Below are 25,030 nucleotides of genomic sequence, written 5' to 3' on the forward strand. Positions count from 1 at the left end.
ATGATAAATTACAGAACAACCATTCACAGTCTAACTCTTATATAAGGCCTGGAAACGCATGCATTGGATGATTGCTCTACCTGCTTCTTTAAGAAAAAATATCAGAAGTACAATCTGCAACTTTTAACTATTTGAAGTTTACTAGATACTCCACAGTGGAATTACCTCTTGTGCATTGCCAGCTTTGGGGAAGATACAAATTCTCTACACTTCATTTTTCATTTTCATTTTCAAAATGCTTTATTCGGTTTGTACAAGTACAACCATATAGCAACATACATAAATACAGTTAAAAATCAAATTTATGTAGGTTAAATAATGAAAGGTTTAAAATTACATCACTATCCATGCCGATATTATTAAATCAATAAGGTATATCACTTTTGGGTACAAAGTTAAATTTGGTCACTGTATACATTTTAGCAGTAGTTGTTGAGGAGGGAGTTAATTCAGTTTAAACATTTTAGCAGCAATTTGTTTGTGATAAGGGTTTGTGCAAACGCCAGTGCAAAAATAAATACACATACAAATGTAACTCAACAGTAAATCACGAATAGTCATAGAATGTAACGGCCAACGGGTGAACGGAGATAACGAAGGGAAGAAATCATATAATTATTGATTTCCTGTGCCAGATACATTTTAGAATGTAAGTGGCCACACAATAGCACACATTCGGGGAAGCCAAATCAAACAACAATTGTAATGCGGCTCTTATATTGTACACGTTATATTCTAAAAATAGTTGCTTCAAATAAAACTTTCTAAAACCAGTATAAAAATTACAAAAAAGTAAAAAGTGGCAGATGCTCTGTTTAGATTTCCCATCGCATGGGCACAGACATAACCCGGGTTTTTTTACGGTTGGGAAAGCCACCAAATGGTGGACTATTCCCAGCCTCAGACGTGCTAAAACAAAGCGATGAGAATTAATGCTAACGAATGTAAGATAGGATGGGAATCTTGTGCTAAGGTTGTACTCCAAGTATAATTTAAACGTACTTTGCATTGCATACTCCTTCATTCTGGTCCCTTTTGCATGATTCAAATAGATGGTTTTGAGGTCACGCTTTGTTAAAAGCGATTCTGTTAAAATATCTTTAAAAATATCCTGACCAAAGAGAGACTTATACCAGGAGTGAATGTGTTTTAGCCAGGGGATTTTCGAATGTCGATCAAGTTTGATACAGTCCATAATTACTTCCTGGGTAAACCTGGTTTCTTCTTTGGCCCATATGGACCGCCATAGGGACAGTGGACGCAATGCAATCAGGTCTGTAACATAATTTATGCCTAGCTCTCTATGGGTAATCTCGTTTGAGGCAGAAACGGGGAGGCATAATAGTCGTTTCAGGTACTTATTTTCCTCTTGCTGGATGGACAGGGCAATCTGAGGGTTATATCCCCATATCCCTGCTCCATACAGGACAGAGGACATGCACCTTGAGTTATAGATGGAAATCATCTCTCGGATTCTACGACCCCCCAGTTTAGAGGCGAATCTGAAGATGCAATTTGTATTTCTAGTCATCTTCAGACCAACACAGGATTGCTCGTTTACCCATCTCACATCTCCTGAAAAGGTAATACCTAAGTAGCAGAAATGTTGGACAGCCTCAAGTTTATCCCCATCTAAAAAGAATGACTTGTTTTTCTTTATTTTCTTACCACAAGTCATGGTCATAGTCTTACCCTTGTTAATTTTAAGCTTTCTGCCCTGAGTAAAAATATGAAACTTCTCAATTAACTTTTGCAGCCCGTTCGCGGTCCTGGAAATCAGGACCGCGTCGTCCGCGTATAAAAGGACGGGTATTTGCTTTCCATTGATGATGGGGGCATCAGCATAAGATTCTTGTAAAAATTGATCAACCTGATTTATAAAAAGGGAGAATAAAAGGGGGGCAAGCACGCACCCTTGTCGGATCCCTCTGCCAATTTTAAAAAGGGGGGTGCATTCACCGTCTGTTCCAAATCTAACCTTACTTGAAAGACTACTATACATTCTAGCCAAGAGGTGGATGATTTCAGGTGGTGCACCCATGGCAAGTAGTACTGGCCAGAGCAGTGCGTGTTCCACTAGATCGAATGCGGAACTTAGATCTGCAAAGCACATAAACAAATTCCCCTCCTTGGCTTTAGTGTACTTGCCGATAATAAGTTCAAGGTTCACGCACTGCTCCATGGTTCCTAGACCCCTTCGGAACCCAAACTGAATAGGCGAAAGAACATTATTGTCTTCGGCCCAGGACTCTAATCTCACCAGAAGTATACGACTCAAAATCTTTAACGACGAGTCTAAAAGTGAAATTGGGCGATAGTTTCGTGCTTCAGCCCTAGAACCCTTTTTAAAGAGTGGTACTAAAATGGATTGACCCCATGAGGTTGGTAACTTATCCTCGATTGCAGCATTAAAATAACGGGTTAAAATGGGGGCCCATAGAACAATCTCAGATTTGAAAAAGTCCACGGGGACCCCGTCCGGACCCGGGGCTTTCCCCCCTTTACTCTTTTCAATTGCCTCAATCACCTCACTTAATGTCACCGAAAACAGTAATTTCTCCCATTTAAAACAGGTTGGTGTATCAGTTAAAACATTAGAATTAGAAACGGAAGTAAAATCAGAAATAAAATCAGAATTAAAAATCCCAGTGAAGTGAGCTATCCAGGCCTGACAACTAACATGCGAGGTTAGTTCAGGGATGTTGTCGTTCTTCAGGAACGGACTATTTACAATGTCCCAAAAAAGTTTGTGATCTTTGGTATCTGCAGCCAGATCTAATTTTTCCCATGCCTCGTCCTGCAATTCCTTCTTCCTGGTGGAGAGTGCAATTTTGTAATTATGGCGCTCTTCCCTGATCTTACAAACGTCTCTTGGTGTGGCATCAAGTGAAATTTTTAACCTTTTTAATGACTGAGCACAATGGTCATCAAACCACACCGCCTTGACTTTCCTTGAACTCCGTGGTTTATATGTCAGGGATTTCTCAATGGTTTTTGTAATAGTTAGGAATTTGGATAACAGGGTTCGTGGGCATGGTTCCGGCGATAAGCAATACTCGACCTCTCCACAACAATTTTTGATCACGTTGGCAACAAGTTTGGTGGGGTCAACTTTTGTCCATTTCACCCTCATCCCATTCGGTCTTTCTACAGCAATATCCTGAATTGGTTGACCAAAGGTATTCCTTTTGATTCCCCAACCCAATAGTTCAACAGTTACACTGTTGTGATCACTGACCGTTTGTTCAATCACCCAAACATTGATATAAGCTACGGAGCAAGATATCATAATATGATCAATAAATGATTGGCTGTTCCTCCCATGGAATGTCGGACATCTAGCATTGTTTGTGTTCTTATTGCATTCTAGGAGGTCCAGGTCATATTTAGCCAATAGGTTATTCAGAGCGCTACCAAAGTTGTTATGCAGGAAATGATTAAATACACATGTAGTTTCCCTTCCCGAGTACTCCTCCCTATGGCCACATGCCCCCTTGAGTGCATAAGTACATGATTTAATGTTAAAATCTCCTACCCATATGATGGCAGCAGGTTTGGGTGAACTCAATAAAATCGTATCAATGGCCCGCTCTATGTCAGAAATAAACTTTCCCTGTTTGTGCCCCGCAATGTTATTATAAAAGTTCACAATTATTAAGTCTCTATATCCGCTATGGGCCATACGCAGAACAGAAGCATGATCACCTAGAACTACATAATCACTAACACAAAACTCAGTCAGTGCGGTGGATATCAGGGTCACAAGTCCACCCTTGGCTCGACCGGCTTGGGATGCCACAGCCTGCACGTTAAAGGAAGTATAGCCCTCAACGTGTACTTCAGCCCTATCCCAAGTTTCTTGCAGGCAGATAATATCGTAACCCTGTTTAATAAAGTCAGCCCATATGGGGGTGTTTGCCTTAGAGGCTAGCCCAGCTATGTTCCACGTAATAGCCCTCAGGTTCTCTTCTAAGGCTACTTGGGATGGGTTGGTAGCTATTATGGCTAATGATATTATTGGGTTTCCCATGCGATTTTCAGCGGTACATATGGTGGCATCTATCACAGTTGGATCATTAGAACTTCTTACAGTGGTGTCTATTGAAGATTCCTCAACTGTATTAACAGCCATCAGCCTAAGATCCTCAGTTAGAGATGGTTCTTCGACAAGGGTATCCCCGAGTCAGTCATTTTCATCTAAAGAATTGAAAATCTGAAATCTGTTCGATGTTGGGACTGCATATTGACCATAAATGTTAGTACCCGGCCCAGTGACGTTATGGTTATTAAGGTAGTTAGGGTTTGGCAATCTGAATAAATTCAGTGGTTGCTGTGGAGCATACTGGTTATTTGGATCATAAGGGGTCAAAGGGTACCCAACTGATTGTGCTGATGCCTGCTGTACTAGTGGATACGGCTTATTAATTACTCTGGGGTGTTTAAAATTCTGCATGGGAATCTTAAATCCCACCAGGTTTCTGTAGAAATAGTCCAATGGGAACAAGGTGGTATTGTAATCATTGTCTGAGGGGATGGGCGCATTCAAGATGGAATCTCTTGCCCATTCGATGGTTTTGTAATTAATGATTACGCAGTCCCCACTAATTTCCTTTTTACTGGGGCCCACCCACCCTACCCTTTGGGTTGAGAGGATCTGGCTTGCCCCACTTAAGGGGAATCCACAATTATGGGTAAGCCAGTACAAAACTTTGTTTTTAAGTGTTTCGCTGTTTTCGTATTGGGAAGGTTTAAGTTTTGGGACATTGGCAAGAATTGCCACATATGGTCTACTTTCTGGCGGAAGATTAATCACTGCAGGGATGATATTATTATAGTGGCTGTGTGCTGGTGAATTCCCGCTTACTGAAGTATGGCCCGCTGACACTCCTCCTCTTACCCCAGAAAAAGAGGAAGAGGAAGAGGAGGGCCCACTTGTGATGTTACCTGAGGTATAGGTATGTAAGTTAGTGGGCTTGCCGGGAGCTGCCATGGGGGTCACATTTCTAGCGGAAGGGAACTGTGATTTAGTTGTGTTTGTGGCAGTCATAGTAACCGTATTCACAGTAGGTACATGCAAAGGGGTTGGAGTAACTTGTGGGCCCAGATGTTCAAGGATATCTAATTTAGCTAAACCCAATTTCTCCAGATTTTCCACTTTTTTACATATCTGCTCAAGTTTGTCATTTAGGGGGGCAATAAGGAGCTTCATAGCATCCATAATGTGACCCATTATAGACTCCCCATTGCCTCTGAAACCCAGATTTGAGCTTGACTGTGGTGGTTCTCTTCCATTGGTCTGTTCAAATAATGGGGGGGTTACCTTCTTTCTTCTACCCTTTTGTTTAGCACACCCCCTACTTTGGGCCAGTAATTTTCTATTATGCGTGCGTCTAGGTCTGCGGTGAACAAAGCCGTGATCAGTCGTACTATCGACACAGCTGTTATTGAGTGAATCAATTGTGGGGATAGGGTCATCATTATTGCAGGAAATCAGGATTGTGCTGGTCTCGGGCGCCTTACTAGGCTCTGGTTCCTCTGATGGTGTCGCAATAATCTGCAAATTAGGACTTAGGGACAACCGGCTATCCCTATCTTGAAACACTGCAGGAAGTGAGGGAGGATCTTCCACATGGGTTGGCACAGCTCCAGGGAGACCTGTGTAAGATTGCATTAATATAGAATCATTTGATAGTGATGTCACATTTATAGTATGTTCATTACAATCACCAGGTTGTAATATCTGCTGAATTAGACAAGTACTAGGTGGTAACGACAATCGTCTCTCAGTATTTTCGATGGCGTTTGCTACCACCACAATTGTTTGTTGGAGCATGCGATCAATTGCAGTTAGCGTTGGTAGCGGTGTTTTAGTTTGGGCAGTATTCCTTGTAACTGAGCGTGTATGGATAGGCGTTTTTTTAACCGTGTTCCTAGTGGTAGGCTTGGACTCCATGGGGGCCATTTATAGTATACTTATCGATAGGTGGCTGATCGGCCGGGGGTAGTGCCCAGCCCAGACTCCTCAGGCCTCTGAGGGCCACAGAGGGCCCGCCCTTTGCCCGGGCTTAGCCCGGCGCCGCCCGCGCGCGGACCCGCGAGGCGGAAGCCCAGGTGCACTTTATAGCGCCTCCAGGCGCGAGAGTACAGGGGGCGGCTTCCTCTTCCGCCGCAGGGGATGCTGGGGGATGTAGTCTCCTCGTCCTCACAGCGGCCGCGATAGAATGGCGGCAGCGGGAGGGAGACAGTCACCAAACTCGAGAAGTTATGCCCAGGTCACAAAGGTGAGGTAGCAGGTTTCCAGCATACGAAGGGATTAAGGCGCCCGCTCTGCCAGAAGCCCAGGTGCACTTTATAGCGCCTCCAAGCGCGAGAGTACAGGGGGCGGCTTCCTCTTCCGCCGCAGGAGATGCTGGGGGATGTAGTCTCCTCGTCCTCACAGCGACCGCGATAGAATGGCGGCAGCGGGAGGGAGACAGTCACCAAACTCGAGAAGTTATGCCCAGGTCACAAAGGTGAGGTAGCAGGTTTCCAGCATACGAAGGGATTAAGGCGCCCCTTTCTCTACACAAACCAGCACGGATGTGGGCTAGAAGACTAGCTTTTGAGGAGACTATGGACTGTCAATAGCAGGCAGATCTAATTTGCCTTCAGAATTTTGTGAAGCTTAATAATGGTAGATGGTCTATCCAAGTATGTATTTGCAGAGCTGCAAAAAGACAAGTGCAGTCCCAGTGTTACTGCGGCTTTTAGGGATAAATTTAGCAAACGATGAATACCTCACAAACTGCAAATGATGCTGGAAAATAATTTTTGGAAAAGCCATTTCAGAGATTATCAAAATAGCACTCAATTCATAATTTTATTACTCACACAGAAGTAAAAGCGGCAGAAATACTGTTTTATTAGAACTTTGACATCTTAAATATGGAGGTATTAAATAGCTTACAACAACTTCCATTACATGGATCTCTTACAGTCATTTGTAGATTTATCTAATGATACAGGAACAATTGGTTTGATTAAACACTTCGGCTGGAAGAACAACCCACATTTCGGGTCTGAGGACTGTCTCAAAATACAATCAATCTGGTGAGTTTTTATACAGTTTTGGGTATTATAAAAGTATATCCGACGATCCTTGTTTGGTAAAAGAATGCAGGCATGGGCGCCGATCACGATCCTGTAAAAACCGGGTACGAACCGTCGGACGGAGCATAGTCTCCGTCCGACGCGTACCCGGTCGGAACAATATACAAACATGGAATTACGATTCGCACGGGAACACCATTTCCGTACGAATCGTAAAAAACCCCGACCGAACAAAATAAACCTACAAATGCGATCCGGGAAAGCGTCGACCTGACGTCGGGACGCTCGCAGCCTGCCATTCACGAACCAGGAATTACGATTCGCACCGACGTCATCCCGCACGGTGAATATTTTCCGGCTGCCAAAAACTGCCGGGAAATCAGGACGACGCGAACAAGGACTACCAGTACGCGACGGACAGACAGGACGACGCGAACAAGGAGGACCAGTACGCGACGGACAGACAGGACGACGCGAACAAGGAGTAGCAGTACGCGACAGACAGACAGGACGACGTGAACAAGGAGGACCAGTACGCGACGGACAGACAGGACGACGCGAACAAGGAGGACCCGTACGCGACGGACAGACATGGACCCGAACCTACGTGTCATCCCGGCCCTCATAGCAGTCGACCTCCTCTACAGGTTCGGACGCAGACGCCGCAGAAGGTCAGAACAACTAAGGGAGGGGGGAAAGTGGGGTGGGGTGGGGGTGGCAGGACCAGGGCAGGCCACAAACCCCCCACCAAAGTCACACAGCACACATGCCCTGGACATACCTAACTCCCATGCCCTGGTCACTACGAGGGGGTGGGGGCGTGTCCAGCTAAGCCAGCGACCGCCACAACGGAAGTCCGTCACGACGCGAACCGGCAACACAACCAGACAGGTACGTCCCGTACCCACGCCTGAAGAGCGTGGGTACGAGTCGTACCACGCCCACACCCACGTCACCCCAACAATGGCGGGACGGCTCGTACCCACGTGGCAAAGGCCTGGGTACGGGCCGCACAAGCATCACATAGCGTGGGGACGGATATGTACGGACCCTACCCCCACCCCGTATGCATGGAGCGTACCCCCACCCCAACAGTGTAAGTACGACACGTACCCCCCACCCGCGTACGTATGGAGCGTACCCCCACCCCAACAGTGTAAGTACGACCCGTACCCCCACCCGCGTACGTATGGAGCGTACCCCCACCCCAACAGTGTAAGTACGACCCGTACCCCCACCCGCGTACGTATGGAGCGTACCCCCACCCCAACAGTGTAAGTACGACCCGTACCCTCACCTCGACTGCATGGAGCGTACCCCCACCCCAACAGTGTAAGTATGACACGTACCCCCACCTCGAATGCATGGAGCGTACCCCCACCCCAACAGTGTAAGTACGACACGTACCCCCACCTCGAATGCATGGAGCGTACCCCCACCCCAACAGTGTAAGTACGACACGTACCCCCACCTCGAATAAATGGAGCGTACCCCCACCCCAACAGTGTAAGTACGACACGTACCCCCAACTCGAATGCATGGAGCGTACCCACATCCATGTATGCCATGAGCGTACATATTGTGAAATAGGAGGGGTGTGTGCAGAGTCCTCCCAGCAGTGCCCAGACACAGGAGGGGTGGGTGCCTATCACTCCCAGCAGTGCCCAGAGACAGGAGGGGTGTGTGCAGAGTCCTCCCAGCAGTGCCCTGAGACAGGAGGGGTGGGGGCCTATCACTCCCAGCAGTGCCCTGAGACAGGAGGGGTGGGTGCCCATCACTCCCAGCAGTGCCCTGAGACAGGAGGGGTGGGTGCCTAACACTCCCAGCAGTGCCCAGAGACAGGAGGGGTGGTTGACTATCACTCCCAGCAGTGCCCAGAGACATGAGGGGTGGGTGCCTAACACTCCCAGCAGTGCCCAGAGACAGGAGGGGTGTGTGCAGAGTCCTCCCAGCAGTGCCCAGAGGCAGGAGGGGTGTGTGCAGAGTCCTCCCAGCAGTGCCCAGAGGCAGGAGGGGTGTGTGCAGAGTCCTCCCAGCAGTGCCCAGAGACAGGAGGGGTGGGTGCCTAACACTCCCAGCAGTGCCCAGAGACAGGAGGGGTGGGGGCCTAACACTCCCAGCAGTGCCCAGAGACAGGAGGGGTGGTTGACTATCACTCCCAGCAGTGCCCAGAGACAGGAGGGGTGGGTGCAGAGTCCTCCCAGCAGTGCCCAGAGACAGGAGGGGTGGTTGACTATCACTCCCAGCAGTGCCCAGAGACAGGAGGGGTGGGGGCCTATCACTCCCAGCAGTGCCCAGACACAGGAGGGGTGGGTGCAGAGTCCTCCCAGCAGTGCCCAGTCACAAGAGTGGTGTGTGCAGAGTCCTCCCAGCAGTGCTCAGAGGCAGGAGGGGTGTGTGCAGAGTCCTCCCAGCAGTGCCCAGAGGCAGGAGGGGTGTGTGCAGAGTCCTCCCAGCAGTGCCCAGAGACAGGAGGGGTGGGTGCCTAACACTCCCAGCAGTGCCCAGAGACAGGAGGGGTGGGTGCCTAACACTCCCAGCAGTGCCCAGAGACAGGAGGGGTGGGGGCCTATCACTCCCAGCAGTGCCCAGAGAGAGGAGGGGTGGGTGCCCATCACTCCCAGCAGTGCCCATGGAACGCAAAGGGTGGAGTAGCCACAGATACCATGCCCACAAATGTCAGTCAGGTGCACAAAGACCCTGCAGTACATGTACCACATGTGTGCGAGGCTGGGAGTATACGCATGCATAGCGCAGAAAAGAAAACATGTACACATGAAGTCATGTCAATAGGCCACATACACAAGTACAATGACTACCAAGGATGCCACGAATGATGCAGGTGGAGACATCGCTCAACATGCATGTGCAAAGGTGAAGGACTACGTCACACACCCAGCTAATGGACACACAGCTCTGTGCTTAAGTCAGGGGACACCCTGCAGGGAAGAAGTCAGGGTACACAGAGGAAGGAATACACCTTGGGACAATTGCAACATGCAGCAACTGCTTACATGAATGGAGAAAGGTAGCTAACACCGTGTGATGGCACACAGATCCCAGGGTCCCCCCTATGAGCAGCACACTTCTACATTTCCCATACACCCAACACATGACCAACACCCACAACCATGTAGCAGCCCCACCAACAGCAATGCCAGCAATGCAGGAGTGTTCCAAGGGCAAAAAATAAATAGCTTTATTCAGCATGAGCAAAAAACTAGTATGACGCAAGTCCAATATTAACAAAGGCCATAGGGCAGTCCAGGAGTCCCAGCTGGATGGGGGACACAGTGGGATGCGTGTCCCCTAGCTTGCCTGCACAGTTACAATCCGTTGTCTTCCACAGGGGTGAGGGCATCATGTGGGGGGGAAGAAACAGGCACCGCAGGGACAGGAGGGTGAAGGGTAGGCGTCGTGGGTGCAGGGATGGAGGACTCCACCACAGGGGGTGGGGCAGGGCCAAAGGCGGAGGCCAGGATCTCGCTGCACACCTTAGCAAGGTCCTCCAGGGACTCCCCTGCACCCAAAGGAACCACAGGCCCCAAGGAGGGGGGGGGGTCAGTGGGATGGGTCGCAGCGCCACTGGGGGAGGGTGTGGACAGGGGGGGGACTCAAGCACCCTGACCGGGGACCTCCTTGACCGCTTGCGGGGTGGTGTCACTGTGGGGCTCAGGGACAGAGCGGCCATGAAGGAGTCTTTGGGGGAGATGTGGCCAGGAGAGCTGAGGGGAGGGGATTTGGAGGGAGTGGATTGGGTGGAATGCGGACTCCCACTCTGGCTGCGTGTCACATGTTTGCCCCCCGACCCAGTGGGTGTGCCTACTGCACCCTGTGTGTGCGTGTCAGGAGGTGTGTTGCGGACCTTCCCTGCTGGTGTGGTGCCTATGTCTGTTGTGGTGGGTGCATGCTTACGTCTGGGTGTATGTGGGACAGGCATGGGAGTGGGAATTGTGGAAGGAGCAGGGGTAGGGGGTGGGACGTAGCGCTGCAGGAGACCCACTGCTGCAGTCAGTGTGGAGTCTATGGACCTCAGAAAGTTGCGTTAGTCAGCCTGCGATGAATGAATGCCCTCCAAGTATGCCTCCATGTTGTTGAGGACCTGGCTGTGGCCATGGAGGACATTAAGGATCGCAGTCTGACCAATCTGCAACTGCCGCTGGATGTCCACAGACTCAGCATTGGCGGCAGCAGTGGAGACAGGGGCAGGGGGTGCGGTGCCTGGCAGGAAGGAGACATGTGGTGACCGGGCACGTTGGGAAGGGACACGAGCACGTGGGAGGTGGCTGATGCCAATGGAGGGGGCGGTGCCAGATGTAGGGCTGCTGTCAGATGGTGGTGCAGCCACCGCCCACTCGGAGAGATCATCCTCGGACCCGTCAGCTTCATACTCTGTTGTGCCAGTCGACAGGTCCCCGGGTTCACTCTCCTCCGCCTCAGTCCCACTCGAAGTGCCAGCCCCGATGTTACCGCTGGCACTGGTGCTCGGTCCCTCCGCGCCGTCTGTGTCCATGTCTCCCTCCGTGTCCCCCGACGATGCTGTGGGCAGGGTGAAGAGACAGAAATTAATCATACACCTGTATACATATGTCACATGAGTCAAATCTACGTAGGTTACAGTGCATAGCCTGAAACAAAGGATGAGTTACAACTACAAAACAAGGTACATACGTAGGCCCTGCAAGACACAGTTGTGTGACCCACCATGCCATGGAAAAACTATGGAGAGCATGACACAATAGCAAATGAGATGACATGGTATTCTGACTGAGGAGCAAGGCCCTGGGGACAATACAGCACTGCATCTGCACCACACAGCGTGGCAGGAAATTGGGATGAGCAGGGACCAAATCCAGGAACTAGAGGCACATGCAGCATAGGTAATACTGAGAACATGCCCACCCTGACTGGCACGCTGCACCTTGAGTGTATGTCCAGACAAACATCACACACTGGCCAGTCCGAGCAAGGAGATGACAGGTCTTGACATGTAGGCCATGGCCGCCCCACCCACCCCCTACATGAGACAAATCTGTGGAGATACAGGAAGCACTTACATCTCTTAGTCTGGGTGAAATACACATGGGATGCAACAATTCAAGATTGCACACCAAATACCCAAGGTGCGCCTGTCCAAATAATCATGTACAAATGGGCATCATCAGATGATTGCAACAAGACACACAGGCAATGGCCACCGTGAGTATGTACTTTGAAAATCAGGTCAGGCTGGACAGTGGACACTTGTAATACATCTCACGTCAAGAAACATGGTGCCAGGGGACAATGGCACAGAGCACAACCTATGCTGTAGACACAGAGATTGTCGACATTCTCGGATTACACACATGATACCTAGGAAAATATGCCCCTGGGGACAGTAGTGGCCACACAACTCCATGCTCCTGAATGGGAATGACTGCAACACACGCTAACATCCCTGCACTATGCGTAACGCACACTCATGCACATCATGTCACAGGCCACCACATGGGACATGCCTGCTGGAAGGCCTGGCACTCGAGAGATTAACTCCCATGTCTGGACTCCGCATTAGTGCCAACTGACATGGAACCCACAAGTCCAGAACTGGACAGGGCACAGGCAAGGTCACAAAACCTGTTACACACCACCCCCACACATGATGCTGCAGGCATTGTACACTTGGAGAAGGTGTCAGGCTACATAACCTTGTGATGGAGTGACTACACACAGACCAGGGAACACATTGCAAGGAGGGGAAGGGAGGCAGGAGAGCACTGCAATACTGTGGGGAACAGGATCTGCACAGCACCATAAACCCTGGAAGTGTATCCATGGAACAGTGCACTTACAAATGCTGGTGAAACACAACAAACACACACATGTACCTACCCCCTTCCGGCTGCTGCATGTCCTGTAGACGCCTGTCCAAGTCAGGAAAGACCACCGCCAGCACACGTTTCTGGATGTGAGAGAGACGGCGGCGCCCGCGGTTCTTGTGGCTCTCAGGTGAGTCCCCCAGCAGGACCCGTGCGTTCCGCGAGGACACCCATAGTGATAGGGAGCGTACAGGCGTGTGTACGGCCCGTACCACTACGAGTACGCATACGCGAGGACACCCATAGTGATAGGGAGCGTACAGGCGTGCGTACGGCCCTACCACTATGGGTGTTCTTGCGTATGCGTACTCGTAGTGGTACGGACCGTACACACGCCTGTACGCTCACTATCACTACGTGTACGCATACGCGAGGACACCCATAGTGATAGGGAGCGTACAGGCGTGTGTACGGCCCGTACCACTACGAGTACGCATACGCGAGGACACCCATAGTGATAGGGAGCGTACAGGCGTGTGTACGGCCCGTACCACTACGAGTACGCATACGCGAGGACACCCATAGTGATAGGGAGCGTACAGGCGTGCGTACGGCCCTACCACTATGGGTGTTCTTGCGTATGCGTACTCGTAGTGGTACGGACCGTACACATGCCTGTACGCTCGCCATCACGATGGGTACACATACGGCAGCACTCCCATATTGATATGGGAACGTACACAGGCCCTCTTAGCAGCAGTACGGCGGTTTTCACACATCACAGTGGTGACAGGCGGCACACAGGTAGGAATAGGGCGGACATACTTGTCCATGGATGGACATACTTGTCCATGAATGGACATCAAGGCATCGTCTGTGCATTACTACATGTGTGGGGCACAGGTGTGACAGGCTGTGATGTGGAACATTACTCCTGAGTCGAGAAGGCACCAGATGTATGATGAGATGTGTACAGATGTACTGTGTGACGGTGCAATGTGTGCCAGGCATGCCCTTGACTCCTTTGACATGTGTGCATGTCGTACTGCACACTTGGGATGAGCGTCACTGGCATGGCACGGACACCAACACACGGAAGTGTCCCCTGATGCCCGGTACAGGGGTTACCACACTTGACTTGTCACTACCCACGGTGCACAATGTGACTATGTCATGTATGTGTGGGGGCTTCCCATCAGGTTGATGTTGGAGCACCCTCAAAAGCTACAGCTGTTGCAGCAACCAACATGTGTCTGTGTGTAGATTGACATTGCACACTGTTCCGCACACCATGCCACATGTGGTATCGGATGTGAGGTGCACATGTATGCATGGGACACGGAGTAGCGTGACAAGGACATGTCTGCATCCTCACAATGAATGTGTGGTGAGTCATGACATGTGCACCTTCATGGCAAGGTGTGTGGGCTGTCCTAGTGTAATGTCATGTGACCTGTGGCTCTAGTGTTCCGCTACCAGTCTCTGCAATCGGCATCCTACTTCTGCTGATGTGTGGGCGTATGTCACTCCTGTCTTGCGTCTGGCTGTTCACTTGCACTGGGACACAGCTATTCCCATGGCATGGCATGGGGAGGTTCTCAATCTCCGTGTGTAGCTGGGTCTTGGTAGGAGTGTCACCTGGCAGCCATACGTGTCCAGGGCATGTAGCACATACCTGACTCCCTATGTAGCATATGTGTATTGACAGATTAACATGTGCTCAGTACATATGAATTGTTGTCGTAGTGCACTCACTCTTCCTTGTCACTTCCAAATTACTGCAGAGCGCCGCCTCTTGCCCGACCAATTCCGGACTTGGCTGCCATGCGGGAGAATGACTGTATCCGGTGCTACCGCTTCCCCCAACCGTTGATTCTGGAGTTGACGGCGAGACTGGCACCACACCTGCAACCGCAGCACAGGCATCCTACGGCACTGACACCCCAGCTGAAGGTAATGGCTGCCCTACATTTTCTTGCCACGGGTACCTTTCAATATACCATAGCTCATGTTGGTGGCATGTCCCAGAGCATGTTCTGCCGTGTGCTGCATGATATCTTAGAGGCCATGTTGATTCACCTGGATGACTTCATCAAGTTCCCAACCCCTGAACAGTTGACTGCGGTCAAGCGTGGATTCTATGCCCTGGGAGGGATGCCCCATGTCATTGGGTCCATAGATGGGACACATGTAGCTTTGGTACCACCACACGCACGGGAGGTAGCGTACCGCAATCGGAAGCACTACCACTCCATCAATGCCCTTGTGGTGTGTCTGTCCAACATGGTGATTTCACATGTCTGTGCTCGTTTTCCAGGATCAGCACACGATGCCTACATCATGAGGCGTAGCAGGATGCCTGAAATGATGATGCAGCTGCGCAACGAATGAGCATGTGTTGTTGGTGGGTACAGTCTGTCTGTCCTGTATTTTGCATAGCCTACCAGCACGACCGCTTCACCACTTCTAACGATGTCCATGTGCTTCCCATGTAGGGGACGCTGGCTATCCCAACATGCCATGGCTGCTCACACCTCTCCGCAACCCCATCACGCCGGCCCAGCTCCGCTACAACACCGCCCATGGCCAGACAAGGCGAGTGATAGAGAGGACGTTTGGCCTGCTGAAGAGCCGATTTCGGTGCCTCCACAAGACCGGCGGCGCACTCCCATATGCCCCTGCGAAGGTCTGCAAGATCTTCATGGTCTGCTGCATGCTGCACAACATGGCAGTTGAGAAAGCTGTGCCACTCATCCTGGATCAAGATGACGAGGACCATCCACCCGTGGAGGACGAAGGGCTTGGCAATGGGGCTAGTGATGTGGAGGATGTGGAGCCGCAAGAGGACATCCGGACTCGGCTCATACGCGACTTCTTTGCTTAGTGGTGAGTACCAGTGTCTGTGTGTGCACGCATTGGTCCCCGTGTGGCATGTGTTGTGATGTGTGTCTCCACCTGCATGTATGACACGTGAGTCAGAGGTGTGTGTGGGTGTGTCACTGGAGTGATGGTGGCAGTGATGGTTGTATTTCCCCAGTCATAATTGTGACCTAGCATGTTGTCATCCATACATGTGTCGAGTAAATGCACATGCAAGTGGCTGTGCTTTTTGTGGCTGACTTCTTGTGTGTCTCTCTTCCCCAGGTACTTGCGCATGCCGTCTGCTGGTTGCATTGTTGTGGCACTGCTATTCCTCATGGACACGTCATCGTGGGCTGACTCAGCGTTACAGGCACGGACACGTTTGGAAGTCTCCTCAGTGTAAGGGATGCATCAGGGGTGTATTGGGTGTGGCAGTTGTTCACGATGTATGCACACTGCCCCTGTCGATGTTTGGTTCCTCTGCAGACATGTAGCATCACCATGGTACACATAACATGCAGCTGGGTACACCTGAATAGATGGTCAGACTTGTTGACAGTCATCAGTGATGGGATAGTGGATTGTGATGATGGCATCAATGTGTGTAACACTGCCCTCGGACACATACGGTTTGCATTGGCTTGACATGGTGTGGGACTTCTACATCAGCGGATCAATGGTGTATGGCAGTCTCTCCGTGAGCAGCTGTGGGTGTTTAGCTGTTGGCCGACAATTGTGTGCCAGTTCCATGGCTATCACGCTTTTGTGCTGCAGAAGGGGGGTGCCAGTGTTGGACCCACATGTCACTCCACATGATGTGTTCATGTGTACTTCAAGTTGCCTCTGCAATCACGAAAACATGACTAATAAAGGTGTCCCTATGCCTCCAAGGTGCCTCTTCTCAGTCAATGCTGGTGTGTTGCCACGGTGCATCCAGCATGTCTGGAATGGTTTTCCCGGATAGTGGCTATGTGTCGATGTGTCGAGTAGCAAGATGCAAGCTGTGTGTGTGGGCTGAGACTGTGTATTGGGCATGATATCCATGACTGTGTGGGTATTGTGACATGTGCCATCCCCATGCATCCAACGTTGGCCAGGCCCCCATTCTCTGCATCCACCGGACTCAAGCTTGCAGGACATGGTTCTGCCACCTGTCTACACATACCTGGGTGCCCCCCAGGACACTCCACATGATCCCTGACCTCTGCGCATGACTGTTGCTGTACTCAATGTGTCTGTCAGCACGGTTGTGCGGCCACCCCCTCAGCTGGTTGGGCCCATCACGGGTGTGTATGGTGCTCCATGTCTGTCTTGCCTAATACACTGTGACCTGTGTGTCCTGTGCCAGACTCAGGCCCCAGGGTGTGGATGGTTGAAGTCAAAAGAGAACTCAGGCATGTTTAGACTTTACAACACACATGTAAGGTAATAATGCAACCAACAGGCATCTTCTCTTCATGGTGTGATATTTTATTTGGGGGGGGGGGGGGATAAAGTGAGGGGCTTTCCGGGAGTTTGGAATCCAAAGTTCAGTAGGGGAGTTGGTGTCCTTGCCATTGGAAATCCTCATTGTCCATGCCACAGTCTTTGTCAACATTGGTCAGACAGTGACCAGCAGGGCCATGTGGCAGAGAATGTCTCTTGATGCTGTGATGCCGTTGCTCCAGTGGGCCAGGTGCCAGGCCAGGTGTCCTGGGAGATGGTGATGTAGCGCTGACCCTCACGGTCCTTTCCGTGGACGACCCGGCCTCCTGCGGGGACCCTCAGAAGCAGGCCGTGACGATGTTTAGGATGCTCCATCGGATGTCTCCTCCTCCTCCTGATCCCTCCCTGTGGGTGGTGATGTTCTACGCCGTCTGGCACAGGGAGGGTTGCCCATGTTGTCGGCCATCCGACGGAGTGTATCGTGAATCCCCTGGAACACCGTCACTTGCTCAGCCTGTCTGTCCTCCATCCTCCGTTGGTGTTGCAGTAGACAGGCATGTAGCTCCGCATGTTGCTGGGCCTGCTGGGTCTTGATCCCCTCGAGGACGGACACAACCTGGGCCAGGCCCGTGGTGTCCTGCCGGTATGTGTCCAGGATGTTACGGACATGGGAAAATACCGGTTCCCCAGCCAACTGGTCAGGCTCGCGCCTCCGCCGTCCTCCACTCCCACCACCCCTGCCCACTTGCACCTGGCCTGCCCTTGTGGGTACATCGGGTCTCCGGGACCCCTGAGGGGTGGCATTGGCGTTGTCGCCTGCCTCCTCCTGGGTGCCCGGGACACCGTGTCCCTCCTGGCCAGCCTGGCTGCATTGTGGTGGTGGGGCAGGGATCCTGGGTGTCTCCTGGGATGTGGCAGGAGTGGGGGTGGTGGTTGGCACAGTTGTACCTGACGCAGGTGCTGCAGGTCGTTGGACACCAGAGGGGCCAGGTCGGTCGGGGTCGTCCACAGAGTGGTGAGAGTCGTCGCTGCCGGTGGGATCGGGCTCCCGCAGATCCGGGTCCTGTGAGTCTTCCCCCCCAGTGTTGGGGGGTGAACCACGACATTGACCTGTGTGTGAGAGAGACAATGTTAATTTTGGTCCATGCAACATCCATGTTTCATCAGTTTCAAAGTTGGCACTTTTCCTCTTGGAATTAGGATCTGTCTTGCATTCCACTCACAGTGCACTTGTGCATGGGTGTGTCCCTTGGGCACCACTTTGGCCCCTTTAACTATGTGTGGCACAGTCTTACTTGCTGCGTCAAGTGTGACTGCAGTCAGCAGTGGAGTGGGCAGGTATGGCGAGCCATGCATTGGCGCCTTCCGTGTAGCACTGTACATGTGCACATGGAGTGGATCCACACACTTATATAATGCAGGTAGCTGTCGTTGTGCTCGTGAACAGGTTGTGACATGGCCCTGTGTTTTGCCATGGTGAAGAGGGGGGGTTCTGGCACTGGCCACCCTTGGCTACATGCACGCAGTCTACCTGCTGACGAGCAGACATTCCCACACACCACACGGCTGATTTGCTCTCCCTGTGTCTCCCTCCCTCTCTGTCCCCCTCTCCCTCCCTCTGTGTGTCAGCATCCTCCCTCTGTCCGTGTCCCTGTGTCTCCCTCCCTCTCTGTCCCCCTCTCCCTCCCTCTCTGTCCCCCTCTCCCTCCCTCTCTGTCCCCCTCTCCCTCCCTCTGTGTGTCAGCCTCCTCCCTCTGTCCGTCTCCCTGTGTCTCCCTCCCTCTCTGTCCCCCTCTCCCTCCCTCCGTGTGTCAGCCTCCTCCCTCTGTCCGTGTCCCTGTGTCTCCCTCCCTCTCTGTCCCCCTCTCCCTCCCTCTCTGTCCCCCTCTCCCTCCCTCTCTGTCCCCCTCTCCCTCCCTCTGTGTGTCAGCCTCCTCCCTCTGTCCGTCTTCCTGTGTCTCCCTCCCTCTCTGTCCCCCTCTCCCTCCCTCTGTGTGTCAGCCTCCTCCCTCTGTCCGTGTCCCTGTGTCTCCCTCCCTCTCTGTCCCCCTCTCCCTCCCTCTCTGTCCCCCTCTTCCTCCCTCTGTGTGTCAGCCTCCTCCCTCTGTCCGTCTTCCTGTGTCTCCCTCCCTCTCTGTCCCCCTCTCCCTCCCTCTCTGTCCCCCTCTCCCTCCCTCTGTGTGTCAGCCTCCTCCCTCTGTCCGTGTCCCTGTGTCTCCCTCCCTCTCTGTCCCCCTCTCCCTCCCTCTCTGTCCCCCTCTCCCTCCCTCTGTGTGTCACCCTCTGTCACCTCAGCCCAGCTTCCTAGACACACACTTTTTCCAGTCCTTTGAATGGCCCTTGGCTTGTTGATGTGAGTTTGTTTCTGATCTCCAGGCACCCATTGGGTGTAGTGTCTATGTGTGCGCTGCTGCTGTGGTTGTGTGTGCTGCCACTCTTTCACAGTGTTGGCTGTTCATTAGCTGCTGTCATGTGCAAAACAGTGCCTTCACCCCCATGTGTTGATGCAAGGCGTCCGCCATTTGCTGGCGAGTCTTTCCTGTGTGGGGACACACTGTTTGTCTGGCTGTGACCTGGGCCATATGGGCAGAGGGCATTGTTGTCTGCTTCTGAGTTGCACTATGTGATTTTTGGGGCCCACCCTCCCGCCATCCGGGTTACCGTGTCATGTGTTGGTGTCTTCTGTGGCCTGTGACTTGACATTGTCCAGCTGGGTGCATGGGGCATGGTGGCGCCAGTGGCATGTGCGTGTTCATGGAGTGTGGTTGAGTCATGCGATAGGTTGGGGTGGTTGCGTGCCTGTTTGTGAGTTTGGTTGTGGATGAGGTCCCCCCCCATGTGAGGTGCGTTGTTCGTGTACTCACCCGGGTCTCGGAGTCCTCCTAATCCTTCGACTGCCTCCACCGGCTGTATGGCCATCACCCTCTCCTCCCAGGGCTGGTAGTGTACGGGTCTGCGGGAGGGCCCTCCTCCAGTGGCGTTGGCCTGGTTGTGTTCCTCCAGCATCTTGGCTCGGACCCTCCTCCGCAGATCGTACCACCTGGCTTGGCATTCCTGCCTGGTCCTTCTGGTGTCCGCAACAGCATTCACAGCATCGACGATGGTCTGCCACATGGCTGTTTTTGCTGCCATGCTGGTCTGTCTGACCAATGTTCCAAAGAGCTGTGGCTCGACTCTGAGGATTTCATCAACAAGGACCTCCAACTCTCGGTTACTGAACTTTGGATTCTTGTTAGTGGGCATGGTGAGGGGTGTGGGTGTGGATGGTGGGGGGGGGGTGTGTGGATGGTTGTGGGTGTGTGGGTGTGGTTGTGCAGGTGTGTGAATGTGATGAGGGGGTGTTTGTGAAGGTGGTTGTGTGAAGGTGTGCAAGTGTAAGGTGTGGTGAAGCTTGTAGTATGGTTCTGTGGTGTCTGGCAGCAGTGAGTCTGTTGCAAAGGCTCATGGTTTGTGTGTGTGGGCCCTTTTTATTGATCCATTGGTGGGTGTGGCTGCGTTTGAAGTTTGGGTGGGTGTGTTATAAGGAGTGGTGGTGTTTTGGGCCTCTGTTTGTTTTTGGCAGTTGCAGGTCAGTGAATGTGTTTTTTTAGTGTTTGTTGGCCATGTTTAGTGGCTTTGTGCCATTCGAATAGTGTATTCTTGTGTTGTTTTGTTTTGTCCTGGTTGTGTACGTGCGTTTTGAGCGTGTGTACGGTGTGTACATGGGCCATTTGGTTGTACGGTGCTGTCCTTGTGTGTGGCTTGGTACGACTCGTACATGCGGTAGTGATGTTGGGGCCTGGGGTGCACTCCGTACTTAGGAGGTTGTGTTGGGGGTGTGACTGGAACGTACTGGGGTGTACATTGACGGTGGTACGACACGTACAGGGGTGGGGGTACGACTCGAACGTACTGGGGTGTACATACATGGGGGTCGGACACGTACAGGGGTGGGGGTAGGACTCAAACGTACTGGGGTGTACATAGACGGTGGTACGACACGTACAGGGGTGGGGGTACGACTCAAACGTACTGGGGTGTACATACATGGGGGTCGGACACGTACAGGGGTGGGGGTACGACTCGAATGTACTGTGGTGTACATACATGGGGGTCGGACACGTACAGGGGTAGGGGTAGGACTGGAACGTACTGGGGTGTACATAGACGGTGGTACGACACGTACAGGGGTGGGGGTATGACTGGAACGTACTGGGGTGTACATAGACAGTGGTACGACACGTACAGGGGTGGGGGTACGACTGGAACGTACTGGGGTGTACATAGACGGTGGTACGACACGTACAGGGGTGGGGGTACGACTGGAACGTACTGGGGTGTACATACATGGGGTCGGACACGTACAGGGGTGGGGGTACGACTCAAATGTACTGGGGTGTACATACATGGGGGTTGGACACGTACAGGGGTGGGGGTAGGACTGGAACGTACTGGGGTGTACATAGACGGTGGTACGACACGTACAGGGGTGGGGATACGACTGGAACGTACTGGGGTGTACATAGACAGTGGTACGACACGTACAGGGGTGGGGGTACGACTCGAACGTACTGGGGTGTACATACATGGGGGTCGGACACGTACAGGGGTGGGGGTAGGACTCGAACGTACTGGGGTGTACATTGACGGTGGTACGACACGTACAGGGGTGGGGGTACGACTGGAACGTACTGGGGTGTACATAGACGGTGGTACGACACGTACAGGGGTGGGGGTACGACTCGAACGTACTGGGGTGTACATACATGGGGGTCGGACACGTACAGGGGTGGGGGTAGGACTCGAACCTACTGGGGTGTCCATAGACGGTGGTACGACACGTACAGGGGTGGGGGGTACGACTCGGACGTACAGGGGTGTACATACAGGGGGTGTGTTGGGCGCGTATGCGGGCACATGTCTCCATGGTTGCTATGGGAGTTCGGTGCGGACGGTGTTTTTTCCATACGGCTGTAACATCGGACGCACGGGATGGATCGTGATTCCTCGGTCGGACTTCACCTTTCACATTTGTACGGTAAATCGTCCGAGGACGTGTCGGACACATTTTCCGACCCGAGGACGTGTGGGAAATCATTCCCGATGCAGTTTGTATGGACTTTTTACCATGCGAATCGTGATTGCCAGTTCGTACGGCACTTGTACGATTCGTACGGTAAAAAGACCGGATACGAGTCGCACGGGGAATTTTTTTACCGGATTGTAATTGGCACCCAAGTCTGTGGAGTCCTAAATAAAAGGTTCTTGATAACAAATGCAGTTGGGCCTCGACCTTGCATGGCCAGTGGGCAGTGTGTCCAGATGTCCAGCATGAGGGGCGCGTGATCACTGCGTGTATTGTGCATGCCGTGTCCTGATTGGCTGTGTGTTCCTAACTTCATGTGGCATCTAACTTTATGGTGTTTGGGAATGTGTACACCCCTCCGGCCATGTGTGCTTTATTGGGGCCAATTTCCCTGGACCATTGTGATGTTGATGTGCTTATCTGTAGGATGAACCTAAGTTTCAGTTACTGTGGGCCTATGATGCAAAGGCTGCTTGATCACATATTTCTGGTTTGCGGTTGATGAGTTCATGAAGTGCCAACTTGATGGTTCACTGATAGAATATCGATGGTAAAAACATTGATGTTAAAAATATTGAAAACAATATATAGATAGTAAAAATATCGACCCCCATACTTAAACAGGTAAGTGCAAAATTATTGGGGCCCATTAGCATGTCGGGCGGATTGCCGCCGCCCGCATGGCGGTGGCGATCCGCCTGACATTTGTGCCCACCTGCATGCCAATTCCCCCGCCATATTAGTATGGTGGGGGGACCCCGGCGGACGGAAAGACCGTCTGCTGGTTTTCTGCCGGTAGGCAATCCGCCCCATTGCCTACCGGCGGAAAAGCAGTTAATATGGTGGCGGTGTCTGGTAGACACCGCCATCCATATTATGATGCAAGCGGGGTGTTGCCTTTCCGTGGCGGCGATGCCGCCACGGAAAGACAGGCGGTTCTTGCCATTGGGGGCCCGTAGCGGGCCTCCAGGGATTCTGGGGGGTGGGGGTGCATAGGTACCCCCCTGCAGTTCCATGCACAACATGGCAGGCACCGCGCGGTCCCTGCCACATTGTGAATGGAACTGCACGACATGCCTTTTAGGCATTGCGGCGGGCGGGGCTGAGAGCACCGCGCGCCGCAATGTCAAGAATGCAGGATGCCCCCGTTAATGTGGCGGGCACATCCTAATGTCACCCACGGGACCCCCGCAACTATGGCGGGCCGTCCAATTCTACGAAAGGATGGCGGGCGGACATCCTAATGATGCCCATTGAATCAAAAATATCGAAGTTGAAAATCTAGATGTAAAAAATATCAATATAAATAAATATATTATATATATTAAAAATATAAAATATGAATATTATCTGTAACATAAATTAAATGTAATATACATTTTAACTAAATATAAAAATTTTACTTAATTTAAAAAATATAAACACACAAACATAATCATTTATATATATACATATATTTATTTTAAAACAATTTATCAACTATTATCTTTATTTAATTTGTAAACTTTTAAATTATATAAAAATAAAATATATACATATATCAATAATTTACATTTTAAAAAAAATCTATAATTAATTAAAACATTAAACTATTAAAACAAAATTAAAAAGTACATTTCGCAACACAATAAATACAATAGTAGGGAAAATGTGGGAGAGTGAAACAATTAAATTTACTATTCCAACTTCAATAAGTGCAAAGGTAGGAAAAGTGTTGGATAGCGGAGGGGTAAACACTACTATTCCTACTCCAAAGAGTGCAACAGTAGGGAAAGTGTTGCATAGCAGAGGGGTAAAATTTACTATTCCCACTCCAGTGAGTGCAACGGTAGGGAAAGTGCTGGATAGCAAAGAGGTAAAAATTATAATTCCCACTCCATTTAGTGCAACAGTAGGGAAAGTACTGGATAGCAGAGGGGTAAAAATTACTATTCCCACTCCAGTGAGTGCAACAGTAGGGAAAGTGCTAGATAGCGAAGGGTAAAAATTACTATTCCCACTCCAGTGAGTGCAAAGTAGGGAAAGTATTGGATAGCAAAGGGGTAAAAATTACTATACCCACCCTAGTTATTGCAAAAGTAGGGAAAGTGCTGAATAGCGGAGGGGTAAAAATTACTATTCCCACTCCAATGAGTGCAACAGTAGGGAAAGTATTGGATAGCAGAAAAACAAAAAATTACTAATACCATTTGAACAATTTAAAAAAATTAAATAATCTTAAAAATAAATAAACAATATTTTAAAAATATATAATTAAATATATTAAACATATAAAAAGAACACATATTATGTTATTTACATGTAACAAAAACCTACAAATATAATTAAAAAAAATACATTTATAAACAATATTTATTTAAAATGAATAAATATTCACAAACAAATTATTTAAAACATAAACGTATTTATTTTACTTCCTACCCTATTACACCACACCAATAAAAAAGACAAACATTTTTATTTACATTTATTTCCATAATTAACATAATTAATAATGAATTAAAAATATATTATGAAATTAAAAAAGACAATAAACATTCATTGAGTACATTCCTTAACACTATAATATCCACATCATATACCTAAAATTATTTACATTATGATTAATTACTAATTAATTAATTTAAATTAATTAACTAATTAATGATTCATCAATAAAAAATAAATTGCTTCCCACCCTTCCCACCATTTACACCTATAAACACCACAACACACACCTAAAACATATTACACAATTACCATAATTAACAGTTTAAATTAATTAACTAATAATTAAACAATTATTAAT

This window comes from Triturus cristatus, chromosome 1_1 (genome assembly GCF_964204655.1).
Source record: "Triturus cristatus chromosome 1_1, aTriCri1.1, whole genome shotgun sequence".
Classification (NCBI taxonomy): domain Eukaryota; kingdom Metazoa; phylum Chordata; class Amphibia; order Caudata; family Salamandridae; genus Triturus; species Triturus cristatus.